Source organism: Empidonax traillii, unplaced genomic scaffold (genome assembly GCF_003031625.1).
Source record: "Empidonax traillii isolate 1590-97213 ecotype Southwest subspecies unplaced genomic scaffold, ASM303162v1 scaffold692:size495628, whole genome shotgun sequence".
NCBI classification, from domain to species: Eukaryota; Metazoa; Chordata; class Aves; order Passeriformes; family Tyrannidae; genus Empidonax; species Empidonax traillii.
Genome location: NW_020955885.1, coordinates 243,010 through 261,599, shown reverse-complemented (window position 1 = coordinate 261,599; position 18,590 = coordinate 243,010).

Sequence of the window (18,590 nt, the reverse complement as noted above, 5' to 3'; positions counted from 1 at the left end):
AAAAAAAAAAAAAAAAAAAAAAAAAAAAGAAAAGCAAGAGGGAGAAGTGGGAAATAAGGGAAAAGAAAGCCAAAGAAAGTTAAAAGAAATTAGAAGAGACAACTCTGATACTTTAGGACACTAAAAAGAGATGCTCCAGTCACACTGCAGCAATGAATTAGAGTAGGAGAAATGAAAATAAATTCAACCTACAGTCCTAATGAAGTAAATTCCAGAGTGGGCTGAGGCTTTAACTAATACAAATGAGGATCATTATCTTCACTCTGCTATCCTGTTCAGCATAGGGCAAAGAGTGCAGAGACAGGAGGGGGCAACCAAGGATGAGACAATGTGAAGTACAGCCCTGCCACCCTGCTGCTGTCCCATGACAAGGAGTCCTACTCAAAGGGCCAATGGCAGCACTCTCCATGAGCTGTGCAAGCCATCCTCAAGCCTCAGTCATCTCAGGATTTAACCCCAGCTCTCAGTCCAGTCAGGAGGAGGGTTTCTGAATGCCAGGCTGGCAGGAGGAGTGGTGGGTCCCTGGAGGGATGGGTTGTGAGCAGCCTTATGTTGTTCCCATGTGTGTCCTGACAGAATATTACCAGTATCAGCCACCCCAGCTTCTTTGGTTTCAGCTGTCCTCCTCTCCCTGGCAATACCTACTGAACTGTTGGGGTCAGCGCTTTCCACCCTGGAGACTAGGTTGAACACCGTGAGATCAGAAACAGCAGGTACAAAACACAGGCTTCTCACCTGCCTGTGGTAGCTTATTGCTTATCCCCAGGGTGAGTGAGGTGGGCACAGTTTGGTGCTTTCTGTTACACAGAAAAAAAAAAAAAAAAAAGAATCTGTGCATTGGTGTAAAGCAGAGTGGCACATCTGCTCAGCAAGGCAGGTCCCTGGGAACAAACCTCCGCCCCCATCCTGCTAGTGGGATGCAGACTCCTCAGTGCAGCCAGAGAGGTTCAAGCTGCCTGCTGCGCCTGCGCGTGGCCCAGCCAGGCTCACCTGGGAGCCCACCTCTCCCCACCAGCCATCCATCTCCTCCTGACAGCAGTGCATGGCTGCTCTCCCGCAGACCTGTGATTTATGTGGTGTAGAACTCGCCATCACCAGAAATTAAAATTACCTCAAGATTCGCCACATTCAACATCGAGGTTTGCTGCACAATCTCCTGACCTTGTCTCCTTCTGATCCCTCCTTCAGCTCTTTTCCATGCTCCTCTCAGAAGGAGTGATGAAAGGTACATGGTAACACAGCAGGAACCCTCTCTTGATAATCTCCATCACGTACCTACATGCTAATATCTCATATCATATTTAATATTGACATCATAAATCCCTCTTGGCTTGGCTCAGTCAGGTATGACGCCTAAGAAGGCAGCAGCTTAGTTTTTGAGCATTTACTCCTAATGAAAAGAGCCGGAGCCCAGACAGGTCTGAGAAAATAAAGATAACTTAAGATAAATTCACTGTGGCATTAAATCAAACTCTTAACTGGATGTTTCATTTAGGATTTCTCTAAGAGGCAGGCAAAAGCCTCTCAAGCAGACTGAATGGAAACATGTACCTCACACAAGCATCTCTGCTGCAAGTGTAGGGTAGTGGTAACAGAATTTCTAATGTAAAACTGAAACCTTTATCCATTGTAATCTTTTTAGCGATGATCTAATTAAAAAGATAATGGAATGAAATAAAAATGAGTTTCAACCCAGAATATGTAAGGCAGGTCGAGGTCAGATTTTGGAGTTTTGAAATGAAATTTGAGAATCTAATGTCAAAATGTTTTTAGATGGTTTATTTTAGGTTTTGTACTATTTGTTTTACCTATCAGGATAGTTCCAATAATGGATATCAAGGAATACCATAACATTGCAATAATTAGCTCCCAAATTAAATAAATGACCAAGTGATCTAGTTCTGAAACGCTACAAGGCAAATTTCCAAAAGTGAAATTTCAGAGAAAATATTTAAGCAAACATATTTCTGGTTCAAACAGGGTAGAAATAAAGCACCCAGTGAACTGAAAACTCCTTTTCAGCCATCTGTGGTGAAGACTTGTGTATGAATACTGCTCCCAAGCAGGCAGGCAGTATACTTGTTTCTCTCTGAGGATGCAGGCTAGCACACTTTGGGGTAGGAGGTCCTGTGCCTGACCTCTCTCAGTTTGGTCTGTGGGGCTGTAGGAGAGGGAAAGGGGTGAAGGAAGATGAATAACAGTTCTAGCAATCCACATGTTAAAACAGTCGGTGTTTCATTCCACTTCAGTGTGCAAGACTGCAGCGGGCACAGTGTGGCTTTTTTTGCATGCTAGAAACCCAATCCAGATGCTCATTTTCACCATCATGTCACAGCAAATGAGTCATCTTCAATCTAAGCCAGACCTGCAGACAGGGGTTAGGCCAGAGTTCACATGAAGTTTTGTTTGTCTTCATTTCTCTCGGTAAGGCCAGACCAGGGACACTTGGATTTGGGTGGCAGGTTTGTTTTTTTACGTCACAACATTTGTGTAGTTGTAATGTGGTTTCCTCAATTGCTTCACAGTTGAGCTAGTGACATTTAGACAAGCGTAGTGAAATGTAACTCAGGCTACTACGTCAAGTTAACTCATACTGCCCTGAAAAACCTTTTCTCTTTGTTTTGCTCTGAGGAGAAACCATTCACAATATTGTTGTTGGAGGTGTGTGATCCAAAGGGGTTATTGAAAAGGTGCCAAACCCTTCATAAGTGAAGTACACCTCGTATCAGGTCCACAAGTCTCACAGGTAAGGTGGTCTTCCCTTCTTTTCAAAAGCAGTGGCAGCTGCTTTCACTCTCAGCACAGACACATCCTTAGCACATGCAAGCTCCGGGGTAGGTAGTATAGAAGTCAGACAAAACACCTTTGAAAAGATTGTAAGAGCCACATCTTCTTTGTCTCATCTAGAGCGGAGCTGAGTTATCCACGTCTCTCACCATGCACTGGTTTCAGCCAGTCTGGCTGCTGTGCCAGGAGAGGGCATGAGGATGGCTGTGGCTTCCCTGGAGCTCTTTCCTGAGGGGCTCATTCCACCTCACAAGCCATCTCAAAATGAGTCTTGTCTGGCAAGTGCTCCTGGAGCAGCTTCCAAGGTGCCATGCCCTTGATTCCCGCCGCCTTCTGGGAAGCAGCCTGACTTAACCTGGCCAAAGGTCTGACCCTTGATACTGAATTGCATTGCTGACTCAAGTGCTCAAACGAAAAAGGTCACAGAAACCAAGGTACAGCCATCCCAAATATGGTCCTCGTCTCTTTGTATGAGATTTGGTTCCTTTGAATACGATTTTCTTTTGGTTTAAAGTCTGGGATGAGGATGATTTCAACACAAGGAATATGCCTAACCAACACCAAAAGGAGAAGAAAAGATTGAGAATGACTGGTTAAAACCAGAAGGACCCATCACTGCTATTTTATTTATTACAATCTGCATGATTTTAGGGGGAACATGGCAATTAACAAACATAAAAAGACCAGAACTCTGCCCTGAGGAGCTGCTTTAGCTTAAATTGGGCAGACCAAGCACAAACAAGTCTGGGTAACAAGAACATCTAGAATTTAAATAGTAAATATCAAGAAAAAAACCAGCTACTGCTCAAGGCCGTAAGTCACCCTTTAATTGACAGCAGTTCAAAGGAATCTTTCCCAGGGGTAAACCATTTCATAACTGCCTGCTGTGGGTTTCTTCTCTATTCCCTCAAAGCATATGGCTCCAACAACTGCTGGCGACAGGTCTTGGAGCTCGGCAAGCTCAGCTGAGCCATCTCCTCTCATGTTCGACCTCTCCTCTCAGCCATCTCCTCTAAGGTCTGACCAGGAAGGATGTGACACCCCAAATGATGGTACAAAACGGGAGGGAAGGCCAGTGGAAAAGTCTAGGCAGCTGCAAAGTACTGAAGAAGGGATCAGGGTGGAAAAACCTGAGCCAGTTGTGAGTCAGGCCCTGGACAAAGCCATTGGAAATCTGGACTTGATCCCAGCTTTGACCTTGGACAAGTTCCTCCGTCTCCATTTGCCTTCTTCCACTCCCAAATGTCATATGCCTTCATCACATTGTTTACCAAATGCGTTGGGGCAGCAACTGGCTCTTCCTATGTGCTTGTGCAAGATTGCTCACAACAGGGTCTCAATCCTTGCTCAAGTCTGTTGGTGTGGAAGTAACACAAAAAATAAAATTAAAAAAAAAAAAAAGTAGAGGAAAAAAAAAGGTGTAAGTACTTCAAAATCTGTAAAAATGTTTAAAGACTGAAGGGAGTTCAAATGAACCTCAGCTAAAGGTCTGGTTTCCAATGTCACTACTAATTATTACAAACAAAAACCAATATCTTTGAAAATCCAAACCTGGTTTGGAGTGATCATCCAGTAATGGCTAGGATACATTTTTCACCTGGGAACAACAGAGAATTTCACATTAAATACATTTTAATTGGGGAAAAATTACACTTTTCAGGACTTTTCCCTCCTTTTGGCAAAAATTTGTCATTATTTTTAACAAAATTAGCATCGAAGTTACTTCTGACTGGTTTTACTATGTGGAAAAAAATTCAGTATATTAAATATCTCAAGAGTTATTCTGCGAACAAATTTCATTAAAGGATACTATAGCTTATTTCACAAGAAATAACAGAATTCCATTCTGGTTCCTGCACAATGAACATAACTGTAGAAGTGCAGAATTTGATGAAGCTGTTTTCCCAGTTTGAGGCCTGCTCTATTTTTCATGCAGCGTTGACAAGAGAGCTAGATGAGAAAGAAATTCCATTTCCATCATCTATTCAATCTCTGGCCTCTACAACGATTAGCAAAAGGGCCTGTTTCACTGGTGTTTTCTTGTTAAATAGAAACTCATCCCACAAAAGCACAACTAGAAACTACCAAATCATTTCACAACTGGCAGATGGTAACAGCCATCAACACAGCCCTCAGACGGTTTTAGCCAGTTATATGGACGTAAGAACTACAGTATCATGATCAAACTCAGTCGCCTCGTCCGTCCTTTAAGATTTCCTCTCTCAAATAAAGACACAAAAGAGCTGCAGTTACACAACCCACTGGTAAAGCCAGCTTATACCCGACGTTTTGCTCTGCCTTGCAATTAATGTCTTAATTAAAAATTAAACTTAACAAAAGAAAAAAAAGAAATAAAATTCTCTGTTTCTGCTTCCCCCTAACTGAATTACCCAGCACAAACAAATAGGTGAGCAGCAAGACAAGAACGTTCAAAGGCTCAGTATGATTTCTGAAATCCAGGTGAAGCTGTTCCCCACCACAGGGAAGATTTCTCAGCATTGTTCTGATGGTTTATAAAATGATTTCTCTCAAAACAAGCAAGCCAGGAGGGCCAGTGTGCATAGTGATGAATAAGACTGTGTAAGAACATATCACTGATTGCCTCTGTGCATTATGTTACAGTTTCAGCCTGGCAAGCTACTGACAAATTGTCACTCAGCAGCCTCTTTGGAAGCAATTCATGGCCTTGGTCTAGAGTCTGAGACAGGTAATGTTATCTAACAGCTATTCTGGCAGGCTCAAAGCTGTGTCATACGGCAGGGGTGGACCATATGAAAATCTTGCATGCAGGCCTGAGGTTCCTCTGTAGGGAAGCAGTGCATGCCCTGCTCCAGTGTGAGGGAAGCTGCACCTGCTGCTGTGCTGGCTTTGTGCACAGAGGGTTTTCCTTTCCTCCCTAGGACTCCCTGTCCTGCCACTGCCACAGTCTCTAAATTCACAGGAGAGGAAAAAGCAAGACACTAGACGGAGGTTAGCTGACCATGAACCCTCAGCCTTGTCCCTCATAGGCATTTGATCTTCTCCATGTAAAGTACTCTAAAAAAAAAAAATCCCTTCAATATACTAATGTTTTCTAGCTTCTGATACAGTGACTTTCATCAAGCTGCAGCATTTGAGTAGGGTTTGTATGCAGGACTCAGATATATCATTGTTTTTCTTGTGAGGCTTTTTTTTCTGCGTCATTGAAACACCTCCACTGTCTCGTGCCTTGCTTTAATTTCTGGGCCATTAATAAATGAAAATGAGGAAGAGCCCATCATAATGTGGAAATAACAGACAGATAGTGATAGGACAAGGGGCAACAGTTTTAAATTAAATGGAAGGAGATTTGGAGTAGATGTTAGGAAGAAATTCTGTACTCAGAGGGTGGTGAGGCAGAGGGACAGGTTACACAGGGAAACAGTGGATGTCCCGTCCCTCAAAGTGTTCCAGGCCAGGCTGGATGGGGCTCTGAGCAACCTGGTCTAGCGGAAGATGTTACTGCCAATGTCAGGGGATTTAGAATTAGATGATCTTTAAGGTCCCTTCCAACACAAACAAAAGGAAAGAAAAACTCACAACAAACAAGACAAACAAACAAACCGAGTTAAAACAAACAAAAAACCCCACACAAACACAACCCGAGGTTTTGCAAAAAGCTGCATAACTTGTCTTTGGGGCTAGAAGAGAGAGAAATGCATTTGCCTCAAATGAAGGAGAACCAAATCCATCTATTTGCAAACTGAAGGATTTTAGCACTGGTGCCCTTTTGCTGATACAAAATATAGTGGCATTAGTGGTCAGCAACACTGAGCATGTGTAGCTACCTAAACTGCTGGTCAGATGAAGGTCTGTTCGGTTTTACTTTTAGGTACAGAAAGGAAATCTTCAGGGTTTACTTTAAACACACCGGAGAGACACGAAAACTAGGTTTCCATGTGGAAACCTAGCGTCAAAAGAAAGGGAAAAGGGTCCCAGCGCTCTGCCCTCGTTTTCGTTTGGCTTTGCAGTCTCATCTGTAAGGAAATCGCGGGTTTCTGGGTTTGGGTTTTAAGCATCGGCCGCCGAATTCTTGGGGGAGCACTGCCCTCTGCCGGGCCGGGCCGGCCCCGCCGCCCCCCGAGCATCACCTCACCGCCCGGAGATGGGGGAGCGGGATGAGTGTCATCAACCCCGTGACTGAAGGTTTCCCTCTCATGTAGGGCTGAAAGCGAAGGATTTTGCCGAGGCACTGCTGCCCAGAAGAAAATCGTATCGTCATAGAATGGCTCGAGTTGGAAGGGACCTTAAAGAACATTCAGTTCCAACCCCCTCGCCATCAGCAGGGATCACACTCTAGACTGGGTTGTTCAGACCCCCATCCAGCCTGGTCTTGAACACTTCCAGGGATGGGATCCACGACATCTCTGGGTAACCTGTTCCTTTGCATCACCACCCTCATAATCAAGAGTTTTTTCATAATATCTAATCTAAACCTACTCTCTGTGTTTAAAGTCACTACATGCTTACATAAAATGTCATAGCTTTTCAAAATGGGGTCCAGAAAGAGGACATGGATTACCCAACTTTTTTTCACATCAGTCCTCTTCACTCACTTGTTTGATTCCCTTCACCACAGTGTCACACTTTAACACTTACCAGGATTTGGTTTTATTTGCCTTATTTAGTTACAGTCAGCTTCCTCAGAGTGACCAGTGGATGATGTGTGATTATTTCCCACACTGCCCACTGCACTGCTGAGCCACTTTTCAGCCTAAAACTGTACACCCAGCTTCTGTGCATCTTTCTAGGAGTGGTGGTACCCCCAGTTGCACAGCCCACAGCCCACTGCTCAAGGCAGACCATGGGTGATGTCCTACAGCGGCTGCCTGAGAAAGTGGGCAAAATCCTACCACCAGCCACGACAGCCCAGTCAGAAGCTGGAGGCCTGAACTAGTAGTAATAAAGCAAAAGCTCTGAAAAAAAAAACTAAACCTGTTTTCCTCTGAGTGTTTGTGTGTATGTGTGTGTGTATGTGTGTGCGTGCAATTTCCATAATAATTGTGTCTGTTGTCTGCAGACATGAATTCATTACAGCAGGAGGTAAGAGAACAGCCAGACTCAATATACATTTCAAATTCCTTGCTACAACCTTGATTTATAAGGCACAACCTGAAACACTGACTAGCTCGCTGCCTTTCAGTGAACTGAATTTAGTGTGATAGCTGAGAGGACTGAGAAACAAATGAAGAAATTTTGTTCTTAAAACACTCCATCTTTGTATTTTTTCATTTTTAAGAGTTGCTAGCTGTGTCCTGGATATCCCCCTGCTTCCCCCACTCCACCCCCTTCCTTTCTCCTGTGCATGCTCCATCGGCACTTGCATTAATCCAGGCCTGAAAGTACTAAATTGATTCACAGGAACGCAGGCACCTAGGGGCAGAATATTCCTGGAACAAATGAATTAATCATCTCAGAGCTTCCACGCTAAACCACATAAAAGCCCGCTGCCCAGAGCGGGCGGCGATGAGGGGCACAGCCTGGCCCCTCATCTGACCACAGGACATCGGATCCCACAGCAAGCTCCTGGTCTGCCCTGCATGCTGCTGGACACGCACGTGGAGGCTGCTCAGCACACACCCACGTGTGACAGTACGTGTGCTTCCACAGGTGATCTTTGAAGAACACCAGCATACAGAAATGGCTGTAATAGGGAGTCCTGCAGGAAGAGAGAGGCCTGTAGTCATTACAAACGGACCTTCACAGCAACAAAAACAAGGGGGTGGGGGGGAAGAGCTTTCAGGGAGAAACAGAAAATAATGTTTTGCAATTATGGTTCACAGCTGCCGCAGCGCCGGCGCTCGTGCTATACACAGGTGCAGCTATTACAGCAATGAATAGCACACGCTGAAGGTGCCATCCGTACCGGTGATGAGGGCTGAAAAGGTGTTTTCATTTGTGAAACAGCCTGGTGCTGGGAGGGAAAGAGACATAATAAGCAGGCTGTTTCTCAGCCACCCAGGTCTCAGCCTGCTCTGAGGCAGTGGAGCACCAGGTGGGCAGGTGGGCGCTGACAGAGAAGCTCCTTTCACCATCTGACTGCCAGGTAATGTGTGAGCTGAGACCATGAGGTTTTAGCTAATGGGGAAGCTGGCAGCTTTTTCACTTCCTTTGTTGTGCATAGAAAGCTTTTAAAAACTTCTTCTCCTCATGTTATTTAAAACACCTGAAACATTCTTGAGAGCAGGGGAAAGGCATGAGCCTCTCCTCTGATCTCTTCCACACAACACCCAGGGTCCCTTACTGGTGAACAAGGGAGAACTAGACAGAGGAAGATGGCCATGGGACCCATTCATCAATATTTTGCCCTTTTCCCCCACGCCTATCCCTGTGTCAGCCCCACATGGTAGCAAGAGGGCCTGGACAATCTGACTTCCAGAGGTTTCCCCAACCTCGGTTGTGCTGCTTTTGTGACCACCCTCTGGTGCAAAGTGACTGACTATTGCTTGGCTCCTTTGTGATGTATTGCAGCTCACAACCCCCCTCAGCTGGGGTAGGTCTGTGACTCCGGGGGCACAGGATGGTTATTTCTCTGCAGCCTAGTTTGTCCCCCTAAATCTTGTTGCCGTGAGACAGGTCTTAGAAAGGGATAAGGTATCCCTTGGAATTACAGACTTACCAACTCCTTGCAAGCAAGCCAAATGCTTTCCAGACTGTTTTACCACACATGTCCTTTCTTTCATCAGAAAGGGGAGATGTTTTAAAGATACTTAGCAGAGAGAGAAAAGAAAAGCAGGAAAGGGTTTATCCAGTGCAAATGGGCATCCTACCCTAGGGTGAGCTTTTTTTTTCCTACCTGTAGGCCACTAAACATTTTTCCACTGGTGATGGAGATGTCTAAATCACAAACGTAAGGCTAATATCAGGTATACCTTTTCCTCTCAGAGTTCTTGGCAGTTGTTCACAAACACCCAAGCATCCACAAGTCATAGACCCCTGACCTAGCATGCAGCACAGACAGCTGTCAGAGGTGGAAGGGTGTCCTCATCCCCCATCACCTCTGCCTGCTCTGAGCCCACACCAAGGTCTGTGTTGCTGCAAAGCCAGCTAATTTAAAGCTAACAGAAACGAGTCCACCACAAGCTGTAGCCTTTCAACTTGCAGACCAGAAATAAACCTAACCTTTCTTTAATTTTTTTTTTCGACCTTGCATGGGAAAACTACATCACATGCCACCTCACAACTCCCACCTGGCTTCAGCTGGGTTTTTATGGAACAACTCTGGCTCTGATGAGTTAGTTGAGCACGGAGGTGAGGTTGTGAGGACTGCCCTGCCAGGATTGCCTGACCCAGCACAGCGTGGGGAAGGGCAGTGACATCCAAAGTGTAGCTCCATCCTCTGACCCAGGGGGTGCTGGGGAAGGGTCCGGATGTTTTCAGACTGATAGTGCCAGGAACCCAGTGAATGCAGGCAGGGGAAACAGTTACCCCCAGCACCGAGGCAAAAAGCATCCTCCAGATTCCTGAACAGGTCCCAGTTCACCAAGGTAAGCACAACTGAGGTCCTTTTATAGGCCTTAAGATTGAGGGAGGCATTAAAATTAATTTGAAAACTTTGCAGGAAGCTGGCATAATGAAAACAAAAGTGGATTGATGCACTGGCTGGCATACCCTCACTCTGGGAAAGAGCTCAGGCAGCCGCTTCCAGAAAAGCTGGAGCCTGCTGGAAGAGAGCACAAAACAGGAAACACTACTCAAAGGAAGCTCGCAGACAAAGTGGCAATGTGGAAGAAATTATAATGATTAATACAGCGCCTGAAGTGTGCAGGGGAACTACAAAAGATTGAAAAAAAAAAAAAAAAGACCCAGAGATTTGATTTTCCACTGCCCTTCATCAGCAGCAGTCATTTTATACCAGCACAAAGCGGGAGTGCAATCTTCACGGCACAGAACAAGTGCACTTTATGTTGCTTTTTTCCTGCTTTTTTCTCTATTTTCCTGCTGCAAAGTTCCCAGGGAAAGGGGCAATCAAGACCATTTGTCCCTGACCACTGGGGCTTGGAGCCTAAGCTAGGACAGAGACCATAAACAACAGACAAAGGGAGAAGGAAACCACTGAGAAGAGCTGCCACATTTATCTCTGGCTAGGATGAAAGAGGGAATAAGAATAAACTGGGGACAACATCCAGTGACCAGCTGCAGAAAAAGCACAGTTACAGAAAAGAATAACTTGTTCCTTCTCTTAATTTGATTGGACTCCAGAGTTTTGCCACAATCAATCTCTTCTAATATCAAATGGAAACTGAATTAGAGCCTCAGATAATAACATTTTAAGCCTGTAGTTCAGATTCAGTCACTTCTCTATATCCATCATAGCAGGTCAGCAACAATAAATAGGTATAGATTGATAGACAGGCATATAAGACAGGTATGAAATGCCACCAAGGCCAAACAGCAGCTTTTGGCAGTAGCACCATATTTCAGCAGACCAACAGTATGTCCGTGATGCGAGGTACCACCACATTCCAGGCACTGTGATTTCTCCAGAGTGAAGAGTGATTTCTCCAGAGAGAAGATTTCAGTTGTCATTCTGCTCCCTGAAGAGCTGTGACTTGAATTAAGGGGCTTCTTGCTCAGGTTTACTGTGAATAGGAATATGTTTCTGCTAGGTCTGACTTCAGCTTCCCAGCGCAGATGAGCACCAAACCAAACTGCTGATGAGATTTTCACTCCTTGTAAATTAAGAATTGAAAAATATCTAGATGGCTTTAAGGATTACAACAATGGGAAAAGGGGCATTTTAGGTATAAATTTCCCTCAATAAATTAAAAACACCTATTATTTATTTGCTGCATCAAGTCTAGTGCAGAGGAGATCTGCATGTTGAACTTGACTGTACCACACAGGTAGGGCCTGTTGTTTTACCAGCTATAGTTAATAAATTGGAATTAGTCAATACAGGGGTGACAAAAACCCCAGATGTGCTGAAGGAAAGGATGGACTGAGCTCGACCTCTGCCCAATGCACACAGATATTCCTTACTTCTGGTTTACAGTCCATACAGCGGCACTGAGACAGTGGGATCAGGTGCACTCTCAGTAAATTTGCTGACTGCACCAAGCTGTGTGGTGTAATTGACATGCTGGAGGAAAGGGATGCCATCCAGAGGGACCTGGAAACGCTTGAGAGGTGGGCCTATGCAAACCCTGTGAAGTTCAGCAAAGCAAAGTGCAAGGCCCTACACCTGGATCATCACAATCCCAAACACGCCTACAAGCTGAGTGGAGAAGTGACCGAGAGCAGCTCTGCAGAGAAGGAATTGAGGGTGCTAGTTGATGAAAAACTCAACATGAACCAGCAGTGCGTGCTTGCAGCACAGGAAGACAACAGAATCCTGGGCTGCATTTGATGGAGGTGATTCTCCCCCTCTACTCTGCTCTTGTGAGACCCCACCTGGAGTACTGGGTACAGTTCTGGTGTCCCCAGACATAACATAAGAAGGACTTGGAACTTTTGGAGCAAGTCCAGAGGAGGGTCATGAAGTTGATAAGAGGTCTGGGGCACCCACCCTACAAAGAGAGAATGTTGAGGCTGTTCAGCCTGGAGAAGAGAAGGTTGCATGGAGACCTCATGGCAACATTCCAGTATCTGCTGGGGGCTTACAGGGAAGCCAGAGAGGGACTCTTTGTTAGGAACTGTAGGGGCAGGACATGAACTAATGGATACAAATTGAAAAAAGGGAAATTTAGGTTAGATAACAGGAAGAAATCTTTTACTCTGAGGGTGATGAGACAGTGGAACAGGTTGCCCAGGGAGGTTATGGATTCCCAAACCCTGGCATTGCTCAAAGCCAGGTTGGGTAAAGTGTTGAGCAACCTGGTCAATTGTGTGGTGTCCCTGCACATGGCAGGGTGAGCTGGGACTAGATGATCTTTAAGGTCCATTCCAATCCGTTAGCATTCTATGACCCTGTGATTCCGTGCAGCTAAGTGTCTCCCAGGGGTTGCACCTTTGTGACAGGGAAAGAATGTTTGGTCTCTCTAAAGTCTGGCTTTATAAGGCTTCATAAAGACATTGGAATGTATAGTAGATGTATTCTGCTGTGTATTTATGTTCTGTGATGATGTTTGGACTAAGCTAATGGGAGGTGTGGAAGGAATGAAGAGTGTAGTGTTCAAAGGAATAGGCTACTTCAGTCTAAAACAAAAACCAAACAAACAAAACCAGAGCAAACTTTGGGGTTAGATCTTTTAATTTATTGTTTTTAAAATAGAAGAGGAACATTTTTGTATCTGGATATCCAGAATATTCTTCCAGTTCAAAAAAATTTATCTCCTGACTTACGTGCTCTTGCAGCAGTCTCTGAATTCCTCTGAGTCATTAAAGGATTTTGTCCTCAAGTCATTCCCATTAGGGGAATATTCAATTTAGAAACTTGCCTGCTGTTCAAAGTTTGCATGTGAAATTCACGGTTAAGATCCCTCCTCGCTGAGTTTCAGGTCAGTGCCCTCTGCACTGAAGAGAGAGAGATATTTAACGATTAAATAGTCCTCTAGGCTACATCCGTACGAGGCAGCCCAGGAGCGCTCCCCAGCCCAGAGGTCTGCGTGCCCTGACTGTTTTTGCTCCGTGAAGGAATGGTCTCACCCCACCTCCTGCCACACTCCCCTTTCCAAAGGAAAGAAAATTCTCTGCGAGGGTCAGGAAGGATGTACAGTGCCTTCCTGGTCCTCAAGGCAGGCAGCTGGCGTCTCTGGCCACAGAGCCAGCCCTGTAGCTTACAGCAGCTGAACACTGCTGAAGAGCTGGGCACAAGCTCCAGAATTATTTCATGGTGTCTAAACACCTTGTGTGAATCTGTCCATCACTTCAGGCACCCAAGAAGTGGGAACAACCTGAAAGGCTGGAGGACGTAAGGGCATAACTTCCCCTGTTCAAAGACAACACGGTTCTGCTTGTAGAAAGCAAGTTATTTTTCCATTCTTGGGGTTTTGATATTAAGAATTAGCTATCCACTTTACAGAAAACAGGGAATTAGTCTTTCCAGACTACGTGTTTAACAGAGCAAAAATGAATCTTCATGAGCTCAAGACATATTCCCTCTTCTTCTCTTAGCCCCTCACCCCCTGCCTCATATCTCTTCTATGCAGTTTTTCAAATAGTTTAATAATATTCACAGGGACATTAGATTAATTGGATTTTAATTCCAAATGACTGTGAAAGCAGAGAAGTGAGTCACCAGTCCATGCTAATGAGAAGATCTATTAAGGACCCTTCTCTGATAGACACATAGAGTAGGGTTATAAATATTTCATATTCAATTAATTGAATTTTGCCCCCTGTTATATGATGCTGCCCTGGAATGTTAATCAACTGGGACCAGAGAGAGAGGGAGAGAGGAAGAAAGAGGGGGGAAAAAAACCTAAAAGAGTGTCTTTAAACAACATCAGAGCCATTCCCATCCCCAAATCCTCCCAGTTCACACAGCGCCTGCACATCAGAGCAGAGGCTTTCATACAGACTGCATCTGGTTACACACAGTGGATAAATTAATGTTAATTAATCAGACAGTCATTTTATGGAGAACTGTGCGCAAAAGGTTATTCAAGCCCTGCTGCAAGTAGATTTATAGGTATAATTGCCATGTTGAATGACCCTCTGCACACAGGCTCATTAAACTGGCCATCAGTCAAGAAGTCTAATTGAGGCAGGCCCATAGCATGCCGCTGGGACCACGCGGCTGGCTGCAAACAAAACCGCTCCACGGAAGCCAGCTCCCCGAAAGCCGCCAATAATGCCACTTCCCATCCTCTGGGCAGTTCTGCCACTGCCACTCCTGCCAGCTGAAACTCCGGGCAGGAAGGACTGAGGAGGGCTCCCCTGCCCATCACTGTGGCTTTACACCATTTTCAAAACGCATGGGAAAGGTTTTATTGACAGACGTGTTTTCCAAATGCCACTCTGGCCTTGGCAGCTGGGAACAGCTCGGGTGCGCGGGCTTCAAAGGCGCCGAGATCAGAAGGCGAATATAAAGACACTAAAGATTCTCCATGACATTTCATATTTTAAGAGCATCTCTTGATTTCGCTGGGGTGGGAGGAAGCACGGAAGGGTCCAGGGCAGGAGCTGAAACACCAAGGACTGGCAATCAGGCACCCCCCGAAAGTGGGGCAGCTTTCAGGGCTGCAGTCCTTCCCTCGGTGCCACCCAGGTCCTACGGTTATGCCAGGGCAGACAGGCATTCACACAGGGGGCTGTGCCCAGCCCTGCAGGTGCTGGGTCCAACACAGACACCTCTGAAACAGCAGACAAACCTTTCCACTGTCTCTGGTGGCAGACACGCAAAGGCATGGGCTGGCACTGTGAGAACCTGCCTTTAGCTCCTTCCTGTGGCACGAGCTGCCTGTTCATGGTCACTCGTCACTCTCTCTCTGTGCCTCCAGTCCCCACCTACACAATTATCTCTGCTCTCTGCTGCCTGAAGTGATCTGTCTTTACGCTCACTGTTTGTTCCAGGATTGTCCCTTATTTCACATATCCAGGGATCCCTGAACCTGCGTTTGCACACTGAGGAGTGCAGTTGCAAGCACTTTCTCACACATGCTGTGGATTGCACTCATGTTCCCAGGGTGGGAGAAGGGGGAAGCACATGGCACCCCAAGCTACCCCAAAGTGTCCCGGGCAGCCGCTCACCAGGTCAGCCAGAGGAGCCTGTGGATGTCAGAAATGTGGAGTTTTTTTAGTCCGAGTTGCTTCCTGAGACACCTCCAAGGGAAACCTGCACCGTCTGCTCCACATAGGAAAGTGTCATTTAAGAGTACTCGGGGGAAAAAAAAAAACACATCAGAGTAACAGTCAGGTAAATGAATTAATAGAATGTGTTCACATTATCTGTGCCAATACTCACCCTATTCGCCACATATTTGGAGGTTGCCCTTAGCTGTGTAACAGCCTGATCAGATATAAAACAGCCACATAGCACCATCTTTCTCAGATACAAGTAAAACAATTAAACAGAAAAACTACGGTGCACTAATACAGAAGCCCTAAAGGCAAGAATAAGTATGAATAAAGAGAAATCCATGTGTCTCAGAACAGTGACAATGTCACCATCTGAAAATGTTTCTGATGAAGAGGGGTACCAGTTTCCATCCCTGGACAAGGCAAGGGTTGCACAGCATGTCTGGGCTGTGGCAGCATTTCTCTTCATCCTGTTCTGCTGTGGTCAGTTCAGCCTTGGTGTGCTTCACGCTTCTTCCAGTACTGCTGGGCACAGTATTTACCTGTACAGCATCTGGCAGAGGGATGGCAGAGGAATCAGAAAAACTGACTGTGAGCATGGCACGCTCCTGGATCAGCTGCCTGCCGTTCATGCCAGGGCTGCAGAGGCCGGCTGCACAGCCCCTCCTTTGGGTGCACAGAGAGCCACGCTGCATTAGAACAGCCTCCAGGAAAGCCACGAGTCTCACTTTCCAAGTAGCTTTATGGATGGACAATAAATCTACTTCCAGGGGGCACCTCTCAGAACTGATTTTCCCACATTCTGTGGTTCCCTTCCAAAGACCATATTTGGGCCAGGTGAACGAAAGTGTAGCCGAACTTCTCAAGGCATATAAACACCATCTTTTCTACCAACCAACAGCATTTCCTCCTGTAATAATATTTGCTTCTCCCAGTCTATCTAAGCTTTTCAATTTCTCCCGTTCCCCTTCTCCAAAGCAGAACACCTTTGTTATCGCAGATGTGAAACACGAGACTGCCCGGCAATCGGGGCGGCTTTGCTGCTGCAAAACCCTTCGGCTTTGCAGCATCCCTGACTCGGCACACAAGAATCTTCTTTTGTTCACCCGCAGAGGGCACCACTCGTAAATATATCCGAGCAAAAGCGCCGTCGCTTCCTGCCTCACCAGCGCAAATCCAAACCTTTGATGCACATTGCTGCTGTGATCTCTAGGAAGAAAGGAAGCAGCAGGCCGACGGCACACGAAAGAATATGTTTTTTAAAGCGCACACCGTGCGTTCCTGCTCATGCTGAGATGTCAGGCAAGGCTTCCCACTTTGTGTTGCTGTGGAACGCCTCTAGGCCCCGAGAGCTGAACTACGTCAGTTCAGGGACATAAGGAAAGGGAATGGTACTCAAAGGATATTCGATATTTCCATATATGCAATGATGCATGTCACTTCATGCTGGGCAAGGATGAGGACACACACGCTCTTCCTCTCTCCACAGCAGGTGGACTGTAGGAATTCCACTCTTAAATGTTAACGACAAGTTTTTATTACTACCACAACCAGTAGATCACTTTTCTAAAGTCCTCAGTTCAGGGATAAGAAGATAGAGGCTTTAAATATCAGTCACTAACCTCAGTGACAGAAATTTTACCCCTAGACTTCCTTGGGCGTTGGGATTTCAACCTGTATTTCTATGAAAGGACCCGGACCTAGTTTGCCGAGCCTGCTTTTACATGTGCAGAGATGCAAGTGCAGGTTTATGTAAACACCTATGAATGGAGTAAAAATCTGCAGCCTTCTCATACACCTACCTCATTGTAAGTGATACAAAAATCCCAGCTATGTGCAATGTCTGGACACAGAACAGAGTAGCCAAACAAGGAGGAAAAATATCTGCCCACCTTGTATCCCACTTCAGTGCTGCCTCTGTTGCTTGGCAAGCTTCAAGAGGACATTCAGGAATGTACTTAAGGAATGGGACAGCTTACAGGACAGTAAAAATGCACATTGTGCATTCAGTTCACCAAGGAAATTGCTGAGCTGTTGCTTCTTTAAATACCAGACCCATAGTTTAGTTGAAATGAAGTTTGACTCTTCATTCAGTTCCCTCTTCCAAGTGCATCTCAACTTCTAGATTAGAAAAATCAAAATATGCTGAAAAATAGCAGCTAGAATTTTCCTTCAATCCAAGGGTGTAATGGTGTCAGTGTCTTTACTGTGTTCTCATATTTCAAGTCGACCTTTGTCCATTCAGTACAATCCACCTTTCTTATTTCTGACTGATAGTCCCGTATTTCTCCCTTACAAACCATCAAGATTGTTTTTTGTCTTCAGAATCTCTCCTGAAGCTTCAGCTCTTGAGCTTTTTGCAGCTCACAAAGAACCCAGAAAGGGATTAGAAACTAATAACATGCTGGTAATCACCATCGTGTATTTTAATCACTGAAGCATAATCAAACTACACTAGAATTAGAATTACCAGAATTCAAGTTCCCGACATCACCCTTTTATAACCTGAATTTCTACTTTGTCTCTCTTAGTTATATTCTCCTGTGCAAAGTAGATGCACATTACTAGTACAAGTGTCCTTTAAATAGTAGCAGCTATTTGCAGTCTTTCTATAAAACCAAAGTTTCTTCCCTGAGAAAAAGAAAAGGAGAGAAAGACTCAGTACAATAAATTGATCAGGTTAGCCCCAAAGCTAACAGCCTCTTTTCAAAAGAATATTTTACAGCTACTAAAATCCACTCTATATCAGCTTGGCAGGACCACCACGTTTGGCTAGGTAAGATGCCTAGTCCACAGTAACACAGTACAGCAAAAATTTTAGATAATTTCCTTTTTCTCACCCAGCTTTAAGACTAATTCAACCAGCAAGATTCCCTGCAAATACAACATTTCAAAAAGACAGTTTCACTATTAATTTACATTACACATCATACTAAATCCACATTACCAGTTCTCACTGTCACCCAGAGTGCTTGTTTTTAGGGAGAGGTTCAGGCTGAGAAGACAATGTGATGGGAGAATACGAGTTTGCTCATTAGCTCTGACTAATTCATCACGTTGTAGGAGCTGAAACTACAACAGAAGTTGATGGCAAGTTCAAATTA